The 18,368-nt window shown below is 43.7% G+C and overlaps 1 long non-coding RNA gene across 4 annotated transcripts; it reads left to right on the top strand.

Annotated features, from left to right (window-relative positions):
- Nucleotides 1–26: 26 nt before the first annotated feature.
- Nucleotides 27–17,916, top strand: LOC113890132. 4 transcript variants are annotated; one of them, XR_003510432.1, is made up of 4 exons: nt 27–270; nt 2,975–3,065; nt 3,251–3,381; nt 17,671–17,916. It is a non-coding gene; the product is annotated as an uncharacterized LOC113890132 (long non-coding RNA). The 4 variants fall into 4 exon arrangements; XR_003510433.1 differs by lacking the exon at nt 17,671–17,916 and adding an exon at nt 12,771–12,813; XR_003510434.1 differs by lacking the exon at nt 3,251–3,381 and having other exon boundaries at nt 37–270.
- The last annotated feature ends 452 nt before the right edge of the window (nt 17,917–18,368 follow it).

Raw genomic sequence — 18,368 nt, 5'->3', positions numbered from 1 at the left:
CCATGTGGTCCCTGGCCTGGAATGTGACACTAGCCACAGAGTGAAGGTTAGGAAAGAGAGTTGGCTTTCTATGTGATCCTGGGCAAGCCACCCACTTGTCAGAGCTTCAGTCTCCCCACTGTGAAGGACAGATTGTCATTTCTATCTCCACCAGAGATAGGTGTGTAGGGCTAAAAGCGGAGAACGCCAAAGACTTCTTCTGCAGTTCCTCTCTCTGTGCCTTGGATGACCCTCCCAGCTACAAATTCTAGGCAGTCTGTTCTGCTCGGGGTGAGAGAGGGAATGGGGGCGGGAGAGGGGGAAAGTGCAGTTGTAAGCTCTGGGGCACTTTTGGTTGGGCTTCTTCTCTCTCTTTGGAATGACCAGCTTTGGAAAGATTCTTTCTTAGGAATTGGATTCTATGCCTTTGTGAATATGCAGAGGGTTTTCTTTTATTGTTTTATTGAAGTATAGTTGATTCGCAATGTTGTATTACTTTCTGCTGTACAGCAAGGTGGCTCAGTTACACATATATATTCCTTTTCATATTCTTTTCCATTATGGCTTATTACAGGATGTTGAATATAGTTTCCCTCGCTGTACAGTGGGACCTTGCTGCTTATTCATCCTATATGTAATCGTTTGCATCTGCTAATCCCAAACTCCCAATCCTTCTCTCCTTCCACCTTTCCTCCTCCTTGGCAAACACAAGTCTGTTCTCCATGTCTGTGAATCCCTTTCTGTTTCATAGATAAATTCATTGATGTTGTACTTTAGATTCCACATATAAGTGACATCATACGGTATTTGTTTCTCTTTCTGACTTTCTTACTTTCTGTGATGATCTCTAGGTCCATCCATGTTGCTACAAATGGCATTATTTCATGCTTTTTTATGGCTGAGTAACATTCCATTGCATCTATCTATCTATATATCACATTTGGCAGAAGGTGGCATTTAGATAAGACAGTACTTTTATAACAGACTTACATTCCTAAACACAATTCATTCTCAAATTTGTAAGCAATAGAGAGAAATTCACAGCACTAGGCCTTATAAACATTATCATTATAAACATCACAAGAGTGAAACTGTAACATACCAAACTTTAAAAGCTCTTTCTTTGAGATATTTACTTTCTAAGGAAAAGAAGGAATTCTTTCTGTTCAGGGCAGTGACTCTGACTGTACTCCTTAATGCTTTCCACTCAGAACTCAGTGGCCGTCTCCCTCCCTCCCTCCAGGTCTCTGATCTAATGTCACTTCCTTTAAAGGCCTTCCTGACCTTTCAAAAATAGCACTCCTGTCACTATCATTTTACTTGGTTCATCACATCCTTACTATATCTTTACCTGAAATTATATCCTTCATTTTTGTTTTCTTCTGCTTATTGTGTTTTTCTCAGTGGGAGCTAAGCTCCACGAGTGCAGAGAATTTGCCTCGTTGCTAGTGGCTAGATATCTTAAGGGCTTCCTGGTAGCTCAGCTGGTAAAAATCTGCCTGCAGTGCAGTAGACCCCAGTTTGATTCCTGGTTTAGGAAAACCTCTTGGAGAGGGGATAAACTACTCACTCCCTGGTAACTCAGATGGTGAAGAATCTGCCTGCAATGCAGGAGACCTGGGTTCGATTCCTGGGTTGGGAAGATCCCCTAGAGGAGGGCATGGCAACCCACTCCAGTATTCTTGCCTTAAGAATCCCATGGACAGAGGAGCCAGATAGGCTATCATCCAGGGAATCATGAAGAATTGGGCAACTAAGCACAGCACAGCACAGATAGCTTAAGTGCTCAATAACTACTTAAGAACTGAATGGAAGCGGCCTACCTATTCAAAAAACTCACTGAGTATTCTAAGATATGCAGAAGAAACTAGTAGTAATATTCAAGAGACTTCTAGTTAAATTGTTTTCTGGGCAAAGTACTGCTGGTCTATAACTATTACACTAAATAATCGCACAGTTTTCCACAAAGCAATGTTGCTAAAGTTCCAAATATGTAAGTTAAGATTGATATACTTATATATTTTAATGCTCAGCACGAAATCAAGAACTGTGGAGCTGAAGGTACTAGCAGTCACAGTATGAGAAAAATCAAATCATCTTTCTGGGTCTCAGTTTATTTTCTTCTGTAAATGTTGGCAAGTGATATAATTTAGGGAAATCCTCTTTTTATATGTTTCTGGAACATAGAGCCAAGCACAAGTTCTTAAGCATCATAAAACCAATCAGACCGGTGTTCTAAAAGATCTTTACTTTTTCCAAAATAGCACACATTGTTGTAAACAATTAAAATAGTACCAAATGTAGGCCTCAGAAAGTTTAAGTGTCTCATAATCCCACACCTCAGAGATTGTTATATTTGCATTTATTCTTCTAGGAAGTCATAGACAAATCCCAACATAATAACAATAATATCAAGAATAACCAGTGTTCCAAAACTTTCTTATTTTCGTGGAATAATGTCTGTTGATATCAATTCACGTAGATCTACTTCATTCTCTCATTTGCTATAAAACCTTGTCTTTACCTGACAGCACATTTTTTTTTTTTTTTTCAAGGAGATGGCCTGTGGTTTAATAGGGAAGTAGTTCTTCAGCTGGGTAATCTTTCATCATATAGGTAATTGCTTCAGTGTTTTCACCATAAGACCCTCAAGGAAGATATAATTGTTTTGGTGGATTTTTCATAGCAAGAAACAGAGAACTATCCCGTCTTTAAAAAAGAAAATTTCCCTGATGGAAATTTATCTATTTATTAATAAATGGTTATTTCAACTGCCAGAGTCATCCTGAATGTTTTCCTAATGTGATTTTTCTTTTGTCAGTTAAAATGAAGGGAAAAAACAACTGTTCTTTTCATGTGAAAGCATAAACTATGAGTTGTCGATTACAGGTATTCACTCCTTAAGACAGTTCAAAAATTCCACTCTCTGGCTGTGCTCCTGAATTCTTGCCCACTCGGTGTTATGGTCCTAATTCTCGGCTTTGTGTTTCCACAGCACGTGTTACTTTGTTCTCAAGCCCATCACACCATGCAGACATCACCACAAGGCCCACCATCTCCTTCTGGAGACTAGCACATCCTTCAGGGTAGGTTTGTCTTTTTGTCCCTGGTAAATTGCATAATGCCTGGCACATAGTAAGCGCTTACTAAATGTTATTGGATGACTGAATGTTTAATTCTCATTATTTGTGGGGATGACCACATGCCTCCTGATTTATTCAGATGCCCTCTTTCCTTCCTGTTCCTTTGTGGCTATTTCCTTTATCACTAGGAGCTGGAACCAGTTGTGAATTGAAGGATGCCAAGCATCTGCTGAACAGCAAGAAAACAATCAAACTGGTGAAAATTGCAGCTTGACATGGCACAGGGAGAGGACCACAGAACTGGAAGGCAGGAGGCCTGGTACTGGTCTTCACTCTGTTACTAACTCAGTTATCCACTCATTCACACTTTCAACAAATATCAAGCACTTCTGTGTTCAGGCACTGTTCTAAGTCCTGCAGATGTAATGGTGACAAGATCCTAGCTCTTCTGGGACTTACCATCCAGAAAAGAGTCAGACACACAGAGAGGAAAACATATATGAGAGAATAGGTTGATGTCATAGGGAATGACTGGATGGGCTACCTCAGTTTTGAGGTCAGGAAGGGCGTCTCTGAGTACTGACATTTCAGCTGAAGTGTGAGTCACTAATATAAAAAGTAAACAGTCATTCAAGGATCCTGAGGAAGAATATTCCAGGATGAACACCCAGTGCAAAAGTCCTAAGGTAGAAATAGATTTCGGGTTTTCATGGGACAAAAAGACCAGTATTGCTTGAGTGGAGAGATGAGTGGAAAGTGATTTGAAATGACTTTGAAGAGCTAGGCAGAAGCCATGTAACATCTTGCTTTAAGGAATTTGGACTTTATTTCAAGTACAATGGGAAACCACGGGAAGGTTTTCTGCAGAAGAGTGACAAGATTATTCCGGCTACCTTGTCAAGAATGGATGGTAGAGTGGTTCCAGGTGGATCAGCTGGAAAGCTAGTGTAGTCATTGAGGTAATGGTGGCTTGGACATCAGTGACTTTAATGAAAATGGAGAGAAGCAGATGAATTTGGAATATGTTTTGGACATAAATTGGACAAAACTTGCCAATCCACTGGATGAAGATGATGAAGAAAGAAAGGAATCAAGGCTGACTCCTAGATTTACAGGTTGAACAACTGGGTGAACACTCATGCTAATGACTAAGACTAGGAACTGAGGAAGGAGCAAGTGTGGGAGGAAAACTCGAGTTCTTCATGGGTAAATTATATCTGAGTCGCTGGTTAGATATCCATGTGGGAATGTGAAAAAGGCATTTGGACACTCAAGTCATGTTTAGGAAAAAGTCATGGCTAGAGGCAGAAATTTTGGAATCATAAGCATATAGATGGTCTTCAGAGTTGATGGGGCTAGAGAGCACACAGAAATGGGAGTAAAGGATGCTCAGGACAGATCCCTGCTACTCTCTAACTTAGAGAGACTGAGTAGAGGAGAAGGAGCTAATAAAGGAGACAGAAGTGAAGGAAGATGGTGGGCTATCCTGTCCTGAGCCGAGGGAAGAACAGAGCCAAGGGAAGAAAATGTTTCAAGGAAAAAATAATCAAGTGTGCTGAAAGTTCAAAAGAGACAAGAATGAAGAAGTGGCCCCTGGATTTATCAGATGGAGTTCACTGATTACCTTGACAGCAGCAATCTCCGGATAATGGGAATAGAAACCCACTTTGAGTGTGTTAAGGAAGGGACGTGGAAATTGCAACTCATTTTTGAAGTTGAAGGAAAGTAGAGAAATGAGTTAGCTGAAGGGAGACATGGAGTTTGAGGGAGGTTCTCAGAGCATGCCCATGAGGACGCTTCCACAAAAGAGGACTACTGACTATGTAAGAGAAAGGGAGACTGCAAGAGCAATCCTGAGCAGCAAAGTGGTATGGGATCCAGAGACAGTAAAGAGGCTGACTTTTGAGAGGAACAAGGGATCTGGGTTCACAGAAACAGAAGGGGAGGCAGAGGGGAGGCAACCAGATGTAGGGAGGTGTTTGGATCTGGTGGCAAAAAGATGTGGGGCTTTCTCTCCATGTGACTGTGATCAAGTCACTTATCTTGCTGAGATCTGTTGGAGAAGCTAAATTGGTCTGCTCTGATCATGGTAAATGTACTTCTTTGAGCCCAGTCATTCTGCTAATGACACATGCCTTAATACCTGCTTCATTCATTAAGAGACAGAATGGGGAAGGTGCAGGGTTCAACCTAGAACTAATTGTGATTATAGCTCCTGACAATTGAACACGGCAACACTAGGTCTTATATGGTGCTGTCCTTATATTAGCTCTAACCGCTACACACTCCGCAAAGCAGAATTAGTCCTATTAGAGAGATGAAAAAACTGAGGTGGGAAAAGGTGGTCATGTAACTTTTCTAAAGTGATGAAGTGATGTATATATATGGCTGAGTCCCTAAGTTGTTTACCTGAAATCATCACAACATTGTTAATTGGCTATACTCCAAAACAAACAAACAAAAAGTTTCAAAAAATATATAAAGTGATGAAGTGAGAATTTAAACCTAATGTGGGACTCCAAGTCCATACTTTTACCCATTATATTCTATTGCCCCAGCAAAGAAAGGGGTGAAAGTTTCACTGGGAGATTGGTTGGGGGGTGGGGTGGTTAATACCTTCCAACATTCTCACCAACTGCTTACTAATTCCTGAGACTTGTTAAGGCAAGCAGGAGGCTGTTTTCTGCACCAGGCTCAGTAACTAGTGTTCTGGACTCCTTGATAAAGGCCCCCTGAAAGCAGAGGAATTGAACCCATCCAGCTAGTCCATCCCTCAACACAGTCATCCAACAAATTCCAGGAGCTGGGACATATGCTACCAGTTACCAGTGTACTAGGTGAATCCTCAGTCAGGTTATTGTGGCCTTAAGACTTTCCAGATGTTTCCTGGGAAACAATCTTTGTACAGTTTTATAATCCAATACAAAGTGAGGTCAGTTCTTAAGAATATATACAGGCCCAGAGGGGCTACCTCCATGCCTTTCAGTGGGACTAAAAGTCAGCAGTTTTTAAGTGCAGAAACAGTAAGAGTTCAATTTTCTAAGATAATAAATAGATTAATGAGCAGAGCACAGGTTCAGGAATAGAAACACAGGGTTCTTGCCTCAGCTCTCTTATTTCTTAGCTGGCTGACTTTGGAGAGTCTACCAAGCTTTCAGTCCAGGGTTTGACTATCAGGTGCTTATAACATGGCATCCAAGGATCTCCATGGGAGGTTGACAGAATCCTATTTCAATAACACTGAATTCTTTTGTGATCTTCTTTTGTTTTATGCATTTATGGGCATTTTTGCCAAACTGTCAGTGGGTCCATGACACAAAGCAGGTAGGAACCTGCCAGAGGATCTCTGGGATCCCTGTTTGATTCGACAGAGTGTCCACTCACATACCTTCTAAAAGTGAAAGTGTTAGTTGCTCAGTTGTGTCTGACTCTTTGTGACCCCAAGGACTATAGCCCACAGCTTCTCTGTCCATGGGATTCTCCAGGCAAGAATACTGGAGTGGCGTGCCATTTCCTACTCTATGGGATCTTCCTGACCCATGGATTCAACTTGGGTCTCCAACATTGCAGGCAGATTGTTTACCATCTGAGCTACCAGGGAAGCCTTCTGGGAGAGAATTATTTCTTTTAACGAAGTCCAAATGAGTTTGGAGGAGTGAAGGGCAATTCCCCAATGCAGGTGAAAGAGGTCAATGAACAGGAGGTGATGGAGCATCACACATGGGCTGGGGCCTAGGTGGCAGAGGGAGAGAGCCCAACTCCAGGCTCTCACATACTATCTTCATCAAGTAGAGGGGCTGAACCATCTGGAATTAACAGATACGTACTATTACATATAAAATAGACAAGCAACAAGGTCCTACTATATAGCACAGAGAACTATATTCAATATCCTCTAATATACCATATGGGAAAGAATATGAAAAAGAATATATCTGAATCACCTTGTTACACACCAGAAACTAACACAACATTGTAAATAAATTATACTTAAAAAAAAAAAAAAAAAAACTCTGCTGATGATTTCAATGTGCAGGGAGGTGAGAACCACTGAGTCATGTTTTTCCTTGCCTTTGACCATCCTGCTTGCTTCTCCCTTACCTGGAATCCCTCCCTGTCCTCTTTACCTGGTCACCTCTTGCTGGTCCTCCAGAAGGTTTTATCTGAAAGTCTGGCTGTGCTCTGTGGCCTTCTCTGTGCTCCCAGGGCTGCTTTAAAAACACCTCTCTAACACCCGCCCCCCCAGCATTCTGGTCTGTGGTTTGCCCATCTTCCCTACAAGGCTGTATGTGGGAAGGGATGTGGCTTCATTTCTCTGAAGGTCCAGCTTCCAGAATGGTGCCTGGCGCAAAGTAGGAGCATGGTAAATGTTTGTTGAGTAAATGATGGCATGAAAATGTTTGGGGGGAAAGAAACAGAAATGAGGCCAGACACATGTCCAGTCCTTCTCAGTTCCCTGCGAGGCCTCATAGACACTTTGGGAGAGCTTTAGGATGAGTATGTTTGGAGAGGTCTGAGGCTGAATGTGGTCCTGACATTTGGAAATACACGAGTTCGGGTTTTAGAAAGGTCTCTCGTACGCTGTCGTAGTTTGCACAACGACAAGGACTGAAATATCGGGGGCTCAGCCCCAGCTGCCCCTGGCCAGCCATGTCTCAGCCCACAGCGTCTGCTCGGCTTCTGAGTCAAGCTCCCTCTTTGTGCCTTACAGAGATGTTGGTTCTGTCTCAGAAAAACAAAGAACACATTCTGACTGCGAGAGAATGGCTTTCAGGGTTTTCTGGTGCAGCCCTGGAGAGAAGACACTTTTATTTCTATCTGTTCAGTGGGGACCAGTAGAGGCAGGGGTGTGTCCATGACCTTCAGTCATGAGATTCGGACCACTGGTAGGGCCTCCCTGGGGTGGGCACCTTGAGGTTTTCGGGTGGGATAGTCTTACCTTTATGGAGAGGGATGAGGACGAGGAGGAGGTGGAGGAGGAGGAGGTGGAGGAGGAGGAGGAAAGCTGTTTTTATTAAGAACCTAACTAAGGGCGTGCATACATCTGTGCTAAGTCACTTCAATCGTATCCAACTCTGTGTGACCCCATGGACTGTAGCCTGCCAGGCCCCTCTGTCCATGGCATTGTCCAGGCAAGAATACTCGAGTGGGTTGCCATGCCCGCCTCCAGGGGATCTTCCTGACCCAGGAATTGAACTCACGTCTCTTACATTTCGTCCATTGGCAGGAAAGGTCTTTACCACTAGCACCACTTGGGAAGCCCTAACTAATGGTGCTCAAATAACATGCACCTACTGCAAACAGGAACCCTGTGATACAGGTACTACCTCTATATTACTTTTACCTTTGAGTCACGTGTCTTCAACCCCTACATTCTTTGTCTCCAAATTCCCTCCATCCAGCCTCCTAAATTTCCATTTCGTCTTTTCTCTCCTTCCCCAGAGGCAACGCCTTACCTCAGGCCGCCATCTAATCTGACCTGAGAAGGTTCACATGTCATCAGCTCATGACATACGTCACAACCTTAGTGGGAGCTGCATTTGGATGTGGGTCTTGTATCAAAGGGACCTTCTCTATTGAGTCAAAGATTCTGAGACTCACCAAGATTCCCTTGAGGTTTCTGACTAATCCCCTCAGACTGACTTCCTTCTGTCTTCCCAATCCCAGGCCCAAATCTTTGATCTGTTCTCATAAGTCAATCATTTATTAATTTAATAAATGTTTACTGAGCACTTCATAAAGACTACTCATTTTGCTAGGCAGCAGGAAGACAAGATGAAGAAGGTCAAATCCCTGTCATTGGGGACTTCACTGTTCTGGCTCCTTTCCCCTCTGAGTAGATTGCTCTGGTCACTTGTTTCTCAGCCTCTCTCACCTGAATCAGTTGCCCTTGTAGAAGAAGCTGAACATGGCCATTAATGACACAAACTCCTAAAGACTCAGGAACTCTGCATCCTGCTGTGAAGGGCCCTGGGCAACTCTGTTCTGCCCATCTGGGGGTTGCACATGGTCTCATACCTTCCCCCTCCCCCAGCCATACCCAAGAGAAGGACAAAGCTGGGACCCTTAGCATCTCAGGTGCCTAGCTCAGCCTTGCAGGAACCACTCTGGGTACTTGGGACTACTGGGGGCCCTAGTCTTTAGGGAAAAAGCCTGCTAACCTGTCAGCCAGAAATTCTCTTATCTTTGGTGTCGTGAACTCTCAAGTAAACATGCCTTAAATACATTTTGCCTTTAACGATCCAATGTCTGCTTTCCTGGCAACTCCTGTGTCTTTGGACTGGTCTGCTTTGATATAGTTAGATCAACAAAAATTTAGGAGAACAAACTCAACTTTTAAAAGAAAAATATGTAAACCAAAGAGCTCCAAATAGGGAGGTTTCGATCATGACCAGGAGGCCAGTGATTTTCTTAAAAGGGCCAAAGAGGGGCTCCCCTGAAGAAAGTCTGCGGGGCCTGAAGGAGGGTCTGACCTCACAAGCCTAAGGGATGCACACACACACACACTCTGCCTTTTTTCTCTACAGTTTGGCTTGAGATGACCTTCTTGTTATCATAATAACTATCCCGGCTTGAGAATTTCACTTCGTTGAGATTCACCCTAACTCACTCCAAAGCACCCAACAGACAGCCTGAAGATTTAGGCATCAACCCAATTTACCCCTTCCCCTCCTCTCCCACTAGCCAGGACTCAGAGCTGTGCAATTTTCCAGGAGCTGGTGCCTCCATCTGACTGGATTTCTCAGGACCTTCCCACTTCAGGAGGGTTATCTGAAAAGATATCCATGACCTGCTTAGGGAATAATTACAAGTCGTGGTGTGGGGATATGCTTGGGCAGGGACTGAAGCCCTGAGGGACTGGATTTGAAACTGGGGAGAAGGAGAAAGTTAAAAAAAAGAAAAAAACAACCACCAAAAAACAAAAAAGCAAACAATGGTACAAAGGAAGCACTGTTCCTGTGAGCAGATGGGGTGGCGGGGTCAGCCCAGCCCAGGTCGCTGTACCAGGCCTCCCACCGCATCTGTGCAGGGTTGGGAGGAAGTACATCTCTGGTCCAGGGACAGCATAGGCCAAGGAAATGGCTCAGGGGATAAACGGCTACATTAGGACATCCTGCAGAGCCGAGGGATCCCCACAGGACTTCAGATTAGAAAACTGGATAAGTGGGCAGGGGGATTTCTAGCTCAACTATATAAGAGTCCTGCAATGTAGACTGCCAAACAGAATAACGCAAGTGGCATAGTGAACATTCTGCCTTGAAATACATGGCTTAACAGCTACCTGTTCAGATTAACTAACCAGAAAACTGCCAGATCTTCAAGTCCCACAGGGATCTGTGGACATAGGCATAGGAGGCTGCCTTTAGACCTGCAGCTCCTTCTAACGTATGTGATTTCCTATACACCCAAACATGTGGTTATTCTGTATGCTCTTTAAGGCCTCTTCCTTTCCTGAGCATCTAGAATTTTACAGAGACCCATAGCTAAACACGCAGAAGGCAATGGCACCCCACTCCAGTACTCTTGCTTGGAAAATCCCATGGATGGAGGAGCCTGGTGGGCTGCAGTCCATGGGGTCGCTAAGAGTCAGACACGACTGAGCGACTTCACTTTCACCTTTCACTTTCATGCATTGGAGAAGGAAATGGCAACCCACTCCGGTGTTCTTGCCTGGAGAATCCCAGGGACGGGGGAACCTGGTGGGCTGCTGTCTATGGGGTCGCACAGAGTCAGACACGACTGAAGCGACTTAGCAGTAGCAGCAGTATAGCTAAACATGTTACAGATGAGTCATGCTGTGAATGGTTACTGGGTGGACAGCAGAAGGAAGAAGGATTCATGTGACTGAACTTGTTCTTGGTGATACTAGACCCTACTCAGATCCCTGAGAGTCTCAGGGATGAGGGAATTCATAGTCTCCTCTCAACGATGTTATAGCCAACTAAGGTTTATCCCATTTTATCTTATTTCACTTTTGGTATCTAGACAGGCCATTATTATTTACAGTCAAGAATCTGTGAGACGGACTTCCCTGGTGGTCCAGTGGTTAAGAATCCACCCTCCAACCCAAGGAACATGGGTTCAATCCCTGCTAGGGGAACTAAATCCCTCATGCCTGGGGCAAGTAAGCCTGCACACCCACAACTACTGAGTTCAAATGCTTTGGGGCCCATGCAATGAAAGATTCTGCATGCTGCAACTAAGAGCTGACACAGTCAAGTAAAGAAAAATAAAAGAATCTGTCAGAATCTCCTTAACAGCTCAGTTAAAGAATCCTTTTCCCATTAGGGCTTCTGGAAAAAGCACAGGTCTGTGAATCGAGACTGGAAGGTTCTAGGCCAAGCTTTGTCATCAGTTTGTAGCTGACCTTGGCAAGGAACTTCCTCTGCCCAGATCAAGTTCATCCTTTCTTGCCACTTTAACATTCTATGACTGTGTTGTGGGACGAAGACAGGACCCCAGATAAGTTGGGGGAGTAAGAAAGGAAAGTGAGGGAAAGGTCACATTAGCTTGTGTGTGTGTGTGTGTGTGTGTGTGTGTGTTAGTTGCTTAGTTGTGGCCAACTCTTTGCAACCCCATAGACTGCAGCCTACCAGGTCCCTCTGTCCATGGGATTCTCCAGGCAAGAACACTGGAGTGGGTTGCCATTTCCTTCTCCAAAAGGAACTATAGAAAGAAAGAAAGTGAAGTCACTCAGTTGTGTCTGACTCTGCGACCCCATGGACTGTAGCCTACCAGGCTCCTCCATCCATGGAATTTTCCAGGCAAGAGTACTGGAGGGGGTTGCCATTTCCTTCTCCCACATTAACTTAGGAACCATGAAAATCCTTAGATCCCTACATAACTCTGGTCACATCTTTAAGTCCACTGGCTGCACTTCACCTTCCATGGGCCTCCTCAGAAGCACCAAGACTCACTGGCTCCCCTTTTCTTTTCTATGTATGCACCCATCATGGGAGTAGAGAGCCAAAGGGACAGGCTATGAAGTGAGAAAGGAGGGGGTGTGGAGCATACAGATGGGGAAGATGCCTCCATCTTGAAACCATGTGCTGCAGATCCTCAGTATCAGGAGAGGACTTAGTCATGGGTAAATAGCATATGCTATTTTCTTAAAATGCAATTGTTTACATGAAATAGACAACGCAAACACAGGTTCTATTTTTCTGCACTGTTTCCCTGATGGGGATAATAATAGTTGTGCAATCCAGAGTGTAGTTATAAACCTATCTTACAGTCACCAAGGAGCTGTGAGAAAGCCAAGCAGCACAGACTTGTGGTTTTGCAAACTCCAAACTATTTTCCTGATGAACTGCAATAACCCACCGTGAGACAGAAGAGATAGAGTCAAACTCCAAGTACATTTTGTCCTCACAGAGTTTGTTTTGACACCAGAAAAATTTCCTCTGTGTGCTGTTTTCACGCTCTTACCCCTATGAATTTGTTTCACACTCAATCTAGTGGACACTTGGTAAATATAAAGGTCTGTCTCTCCAGTACAAAGTGACTGACCGAGAATGGGAACATTCCAGAATTCCACAGGTTAGTTTATTTGCAGGACTCAAATGGTCTGGTAGATTCTTACACTAAACTGAAGAACTGATTATTTGAGAATGAGGGTTTCTCACTGATATATAAATTATATATCTATGTGACTGTATGTGGCTGAGAGCTGTATATTGTGACCCTGCTTATTTAACTTATATGCAGAGTACATCATGAGAAACGCTGGGCTGGATGAAGCACAAGCTGGAATCAAGATTGCCAGGAGAAATATCAATAACTTCAGATATGCAGATGATACTACCCCTATGGCAGAAAGCAAAGAGGAACTGAAGAGCCTCTCAAAAACGAAGATCATGGCATCCAGTCCCATCACTTCATGGCAAATAGATGGAGAAACAATGGAAACAGTGAGAGATTTTATTTTGGGGGGTTCCAAAATCACTGCAGATGGTGACTGCAGCCATGAAGTTAAAAGACACTTGCTCCTTGGAAGAAAAGCTATAACCAACCTAGACAGAATATTATAAAGCAGAGACATTACTTTTGTGACAAAGGTCCATCTAATCAAAGCTATGATTTTTCCAGTAGTCATGTATGGATGTGAGAATTGAACCATAAAGAAAGCTGAGCGCCAAAGAATTGATGCTTTTGAGCTGTGATGATGCAGAAGACTTTTGAGAGTCCCTTGGACTACAAGAAGATCAAACCAGTCAGTACTAAAGGAAATCAATCCTGAATATTCAATGGAAGGACTGATGCTGAAGCTGAAGCTCCAATATTTTGGCCACCTGATTCGAAGGGCTGACTCATTCAAAAAGACCCTAATTCTGGGAAAGACTGAAGGCAGGAGGAGAAGGGGATGACAGAAGGTGAGATGGTTAAATGGCATTACTGACTGGATGGACATGAATTTGAGCAAGCTCTGGGAGTTGGTGATGGACACGGAAGACTGGCATGTCCATGGGTCGCAAAGAGTCGATGTGACTGAGAGACTGAACTGAACTGATAAAGATCAAAGAAAGTCTAAACCAAGTTGAAAACCAACAACATTTAACTGATAATAAACTTCCCCAGGTGCTACATCTAGAAGAAATTCAGTACCAAATGATCTTCCCTGGTGGTGGTGGTGGTAAAGAACCCGCTTGCCAATGTAGGAGACATAAGAGACATGGGTTCAATCCCTGTGTCAGGAAGATCCCCTGGAGATCAACCCACTCCAGTATTCTTGCCTGGAGAATCCCATGGACAGAGGAGCCTGGCAGGATACAGGCTATAGGGTCACAAATAGTTGGACATGACTGAAGCAACTTAGCATACATCCATGCACCAAGTACAAGAACCAAATTGTTCATACATCACAGGTGTCTCAGTCACCAATGACATTGTAGCTTAGAAGTAGCATCTACAAGTTGTTCATGCTGAGATATAAGATGCTGCTGGCAATATTTATTTTAAAAACATACAAACAATATATCTCCGTTTCATTGTTCTAGCCACCCTTACTTATTATATTGAAAAGTACTTTTGTACTGTTTTTTTGTGTGTGATTTTAGAGGTAATTCATGTTTCAAAAAAGTGGAAAACACAAGAAAGCACAAACAAAAAAGTATATGAAAGCCAGCAATTCCACCAGCCAGAGAGAACCATGGTTACTATTTGGCATTTCTAATATACTGTATAGAATTATAGAAGCGTTATAGAGAAGCAAATATGTTTTGAAATAAAATTGAGATCAAAACAAAAATTGAGAGGTAGGGAGACAAAAAGGTGAAAGAGAGACTCCAAGTGCATCAGAGTTCATGTAAGAACTTCCAACAGACACCTTCCAACAGAGAAGTGGAAGATTTGAGCTAAACCTTGAACTCTTCCAGGACTAAGTTCCAGGAGTCTGCCTCAGGGTACCGTCTGGTTGTAACTGAAAGGCTCTGGCCCTGTGGCATCCGTGGCCTGTCAGGTTTCACAGCAGGTCAAGGCCCCTTCTAGGATTTACTCTGCTTTGTACCTTCCCACGTGGACCTGGAGGAAGGCCACAAATCAAATGCTTCTAACCCACCCTTCCTTTCCCCTCTCTTCCCCCTTAGCCAGGATTCTTGGCTCTCAGTAGACAAGTTTCTGTATAATTGATATATAATTATATGCTCCACCGTCACTACAATGACACGCTCCATTGTCACTACGGTGATTTTATATTTTGCTCCCTTGAGAGACGTTGTAAGAGAAGGAATATGGTTTCCCCTTCGTTTCACTTCATGCTTATTTATGCTAAATGTATAAAATGGCTCCTCATTCATTTCCCACACTCTGTATCAAAGAAAAATTTTCATCCAGTTGTGTCTTCTAATGACTCCACACAAGTCCCTTTGACTTTGGACCAGAACCATTCAATATTCATTCCACAAAATTTTCTTAAGCACCCACACGGGCCAGGCATCATTCTAAGGTGTCGGGAATACAGTGATGAATGAAATCAACAAAAATCCCATCCCTCATGGAGTGATCATTCTGGTGAGGCCAGATGCCAAAGGCCTCTTGCTGCATGCCAGCTCTTTCATTAATTCATTCAACAATCATGAGTGCCTGTTATAGAGGCTTTTTATGTGCTCACTTGGCTAGACTACATCACACTTGCCCTTCCTACATGTTTTTGGATCGGGTGGATCACAAGAGGGATTCTTATGTGAGATTTGCAGGCTGGGGGTGAAGCAGCAGTCATTTTGTCTAGTTGTTTATCTGCTGGCCCATCTCATTGGCATGAAGCACTGACCAGGCCCATATCTGCCCTCCCTTCCCCTAAGTCCTCCCTTGGCCTCCCTGACTCCTGGACAGTGGTGGGCATTTGCCCTCATGATAACGGACACCTTTGTCTGACTCGTCAGCTCTGTTACCTCTGGTGCACTCTACTCCAGTCTCCAAAAAACCTGATTCTGACATATCTGGCATTGCATGCTATCCACTCTCCTTTACCCCATCAGATCAGATCAGATCAGTCGCTCAGTTGTGTCCAACTCTTTGCAACCCCATGAATCGCAGCACACCAGGCCTCCCTGTCCATCACCAACTCCCGGAGTTCACTCAGACTCATGTCCATCGAGTCAGTGACGCCATCCAGCCATCTCATCCTCTGTCGTCACCTTCTCCTCCTGCCCCCAATCCCTCCCAGCATCAGAGTCTTTTCCAATGAGTCAACTCTTCGCATGAGGTGGCCAAAGTACTGGAGTTTCAGCTTTAGCATCATTCCTTCCAAAGAAATCCCAGGGCTGATCTCCTTAGAATGGACTGGTTGGATCTCCTTGCAGTCCAAGGGACTCTTAAGAGTCTTCTCCAACACCACAGTTCAAAAGCATCAATTCTTCGGCGCTCAGCCTTCTTCACAGTCCAACTCTCACATCCATACATGACCACAGGAAAAACCATAGCCTTGACTAAACGAACATTTTTTGGCAAAGTAATGTCTCTGCTTTTGAATATGCTATCTAGGTTGGTCATAACTTTCCTTCCAAGGAGCAAGCGTCTTTTAATTTCATGGCTGCAGTCACCATCTGCAGTATTTCCCCTTTAATTAACTAAGGAAATTTATTTATGTTTGTTGGTGGTGGTTTAGTCACTAAGTTATGTCCGACTCTTGCGATCTCATAGACTGTAGCCCGCCTGGCTCCTCTGGCCATAGAATTCTCCAGGCAAGAATACTGGAGTGGGTTGCCATTTCCTTCTCCAGGGGATCTTCCTGACCCAGGGATTGAACCCAGGTCTCCTGCACTGCAGGCAGATTCTTTACCAACTGAGCTACCAGGGAAATCCTTAAATTTATTTTATTTAAATTTAATTAGTTCAGTGATACATCAGTTATGAATGTTCTACTTTATTTATCCATTCAACAAATATTTATTAAGGATGTCTTATACGGTAGACACTCTGCTAGGTGCTGGGGATACACAGGGAAGACAGATGTGTTCCTTCCCTCGTGAAGCTTACAGCCCAACAGGGGAGGACAGACCAGAAATTCACATAGACAAACAAAATTAGATTTTAAAAATGAGTGGGGCTGTGTAAACAGAGAAAAGTTGGCCAGGAGGACAGGAGGGTAGGACCTATTCCAGTAAGATAGATGAGGAAGGCCTTAGTAATCCAAGTGCATATTTAAATATTAGAAAGTCAAAAAGATACAAACCCATTAAGTGTTAATCCATTTGAAAAATACTCCACTGCAGTTAAATCTCTTAAGGAGAAATATAAATAAAGATGGAAAGCTAGTGGTTTGGGAGACCCATGTTCAGGAGGAAAGAGACAGTCATATAATATTAACTGGAAGAACAGTGGGAGAACAGTCCTATTTTTTCTTTTTCTTTCGTTTTGATTTGATGTTGAAAGGGGGAAATACATGGAAAGCAAGCCTTTCACTCCAACAGAGATGGTTTACTAAGAATGAGTTATTGAGAGTGAGTTCAGGCTGTGCCATCAAAAACCTCTCCATTAAGATAGGAATCAGGGGACACAACTTAGCAACTAAACAACAGCAGGGGAAAGGATGGGACACAAGCTGACCCTGAGAGAATATGCAGCACATGCTTGGGACCAACAACTGGAGCACGCGTGTGTGCGTGTGTGTGCGTGTGTGTGCATGCACGTGCATGTGTGTGTGTGTGTGTGTGGTAGGATGCACTTCTTCCTTCACAGAAAACCTGATAGACTAGCCCATTCTGGGGAAATGAGTGAGCTGATGGCTCTGCATTTTCTTTGACACTTGCAAGGAATCCAGGATGAATCCATTCAGACTGGCTATGAACATCACGTATTACCTGAGTTGGAAATGCTCCCCAGTGAGAATCATTTCCCTGGTCAGGGGTTCCCAGTGACCCTGGAATAATTCACAACTGTCCCCAGAGTGTAAGCACCCTGAATTTAATCTTTTAGTGTCCCCTCAGTGTGCTAAGCAACGTGCTATGCACCCAGTGGGAGAATCAGTACTTAAGTGATGCTTTTATACAAAAGCTACCCATATGTGCTAAGTCAGCTTTTAAAGATTGGGGCCTGAAGTGTGGACTCAGGACACAGAGACCCCAGCAGGGAGCTAGTGGTCTTCTAATGTTTCTCATGATATTTTCAGGTCAAGGAACTGGTTTTGGATCCAGAGGAACAATGCTCCTCGTGTTTGGAATTCTACAGAAGAGAGTAAGAACTCAGACAGAAAGCTAAGAAATGAACCAATGTGATGAAAAACAGATGAAAGCCCCTTTCTTCTTAAACGAGGACATTACTTTCAAAACAAGGATGAACACTGTGTTGGGAAATTTCAAGTTCTGCTTACTGTTTTGCTCTTAGGGCAATTTTGATAAATAAGATCCCATTGTGATTCGTTGCCTTTTCCAAATTTGCTGTAAACTCCTTTAGCTTGGTGGTGGTAGGTTGATAGGTTATAAAGAAAACAGGAAGAGAAATCCAGACTCAGTTCAGTTCAGTTCAGTTGCTCAGTCGTGTCCAACTCTTTGCGACCCCATGAATCGCAGCACGCCAGGCCTCCCTGTCCATAACCAACTCCCCGAGTTCACCCAGACTCACGTCCATCGAGTCAGTGATGCCATCCAGCCATCTCATCCTCTGTTGTCCCCTTCTCCTCCTGCCCCCAATCCCTCCCAGCATCAGAGTCTTTTCCAATGAGTCAACTCTTCGCATGAGGTGGCCAAAGTACTGGAGTTTCAGCTTTAGCATCATTCCTTCCAAAGAAATCCCAGGGCTGATCTCCTTCAGGATGGACTGGTTGGATCTCCTTGCAGTCCAAGGGACTCTCAAGAGTCTTCTCCAACA

Source organism: Bos indicus x Bos taurus, chromosome 1 (assembly GCF_003369695.1).
Source record: "Bos indicus x Bos taurus breed Angus x Brahman F1 hybrid chromosome 1, Bos_hybrid_MaternalHap_v2.0, whole genome shotgun sequence".
NCBI classification, from domain to species: domain Eukaryota; kingdom Metazoa; phylum Chordata; class Mammalia; order Artiodactyla; family Bovidae; genus Bos; species Bos indicus x Bos taurus.
This window is presented reverse-complemented; position numbering and strand designations above follow the sequence as displayed.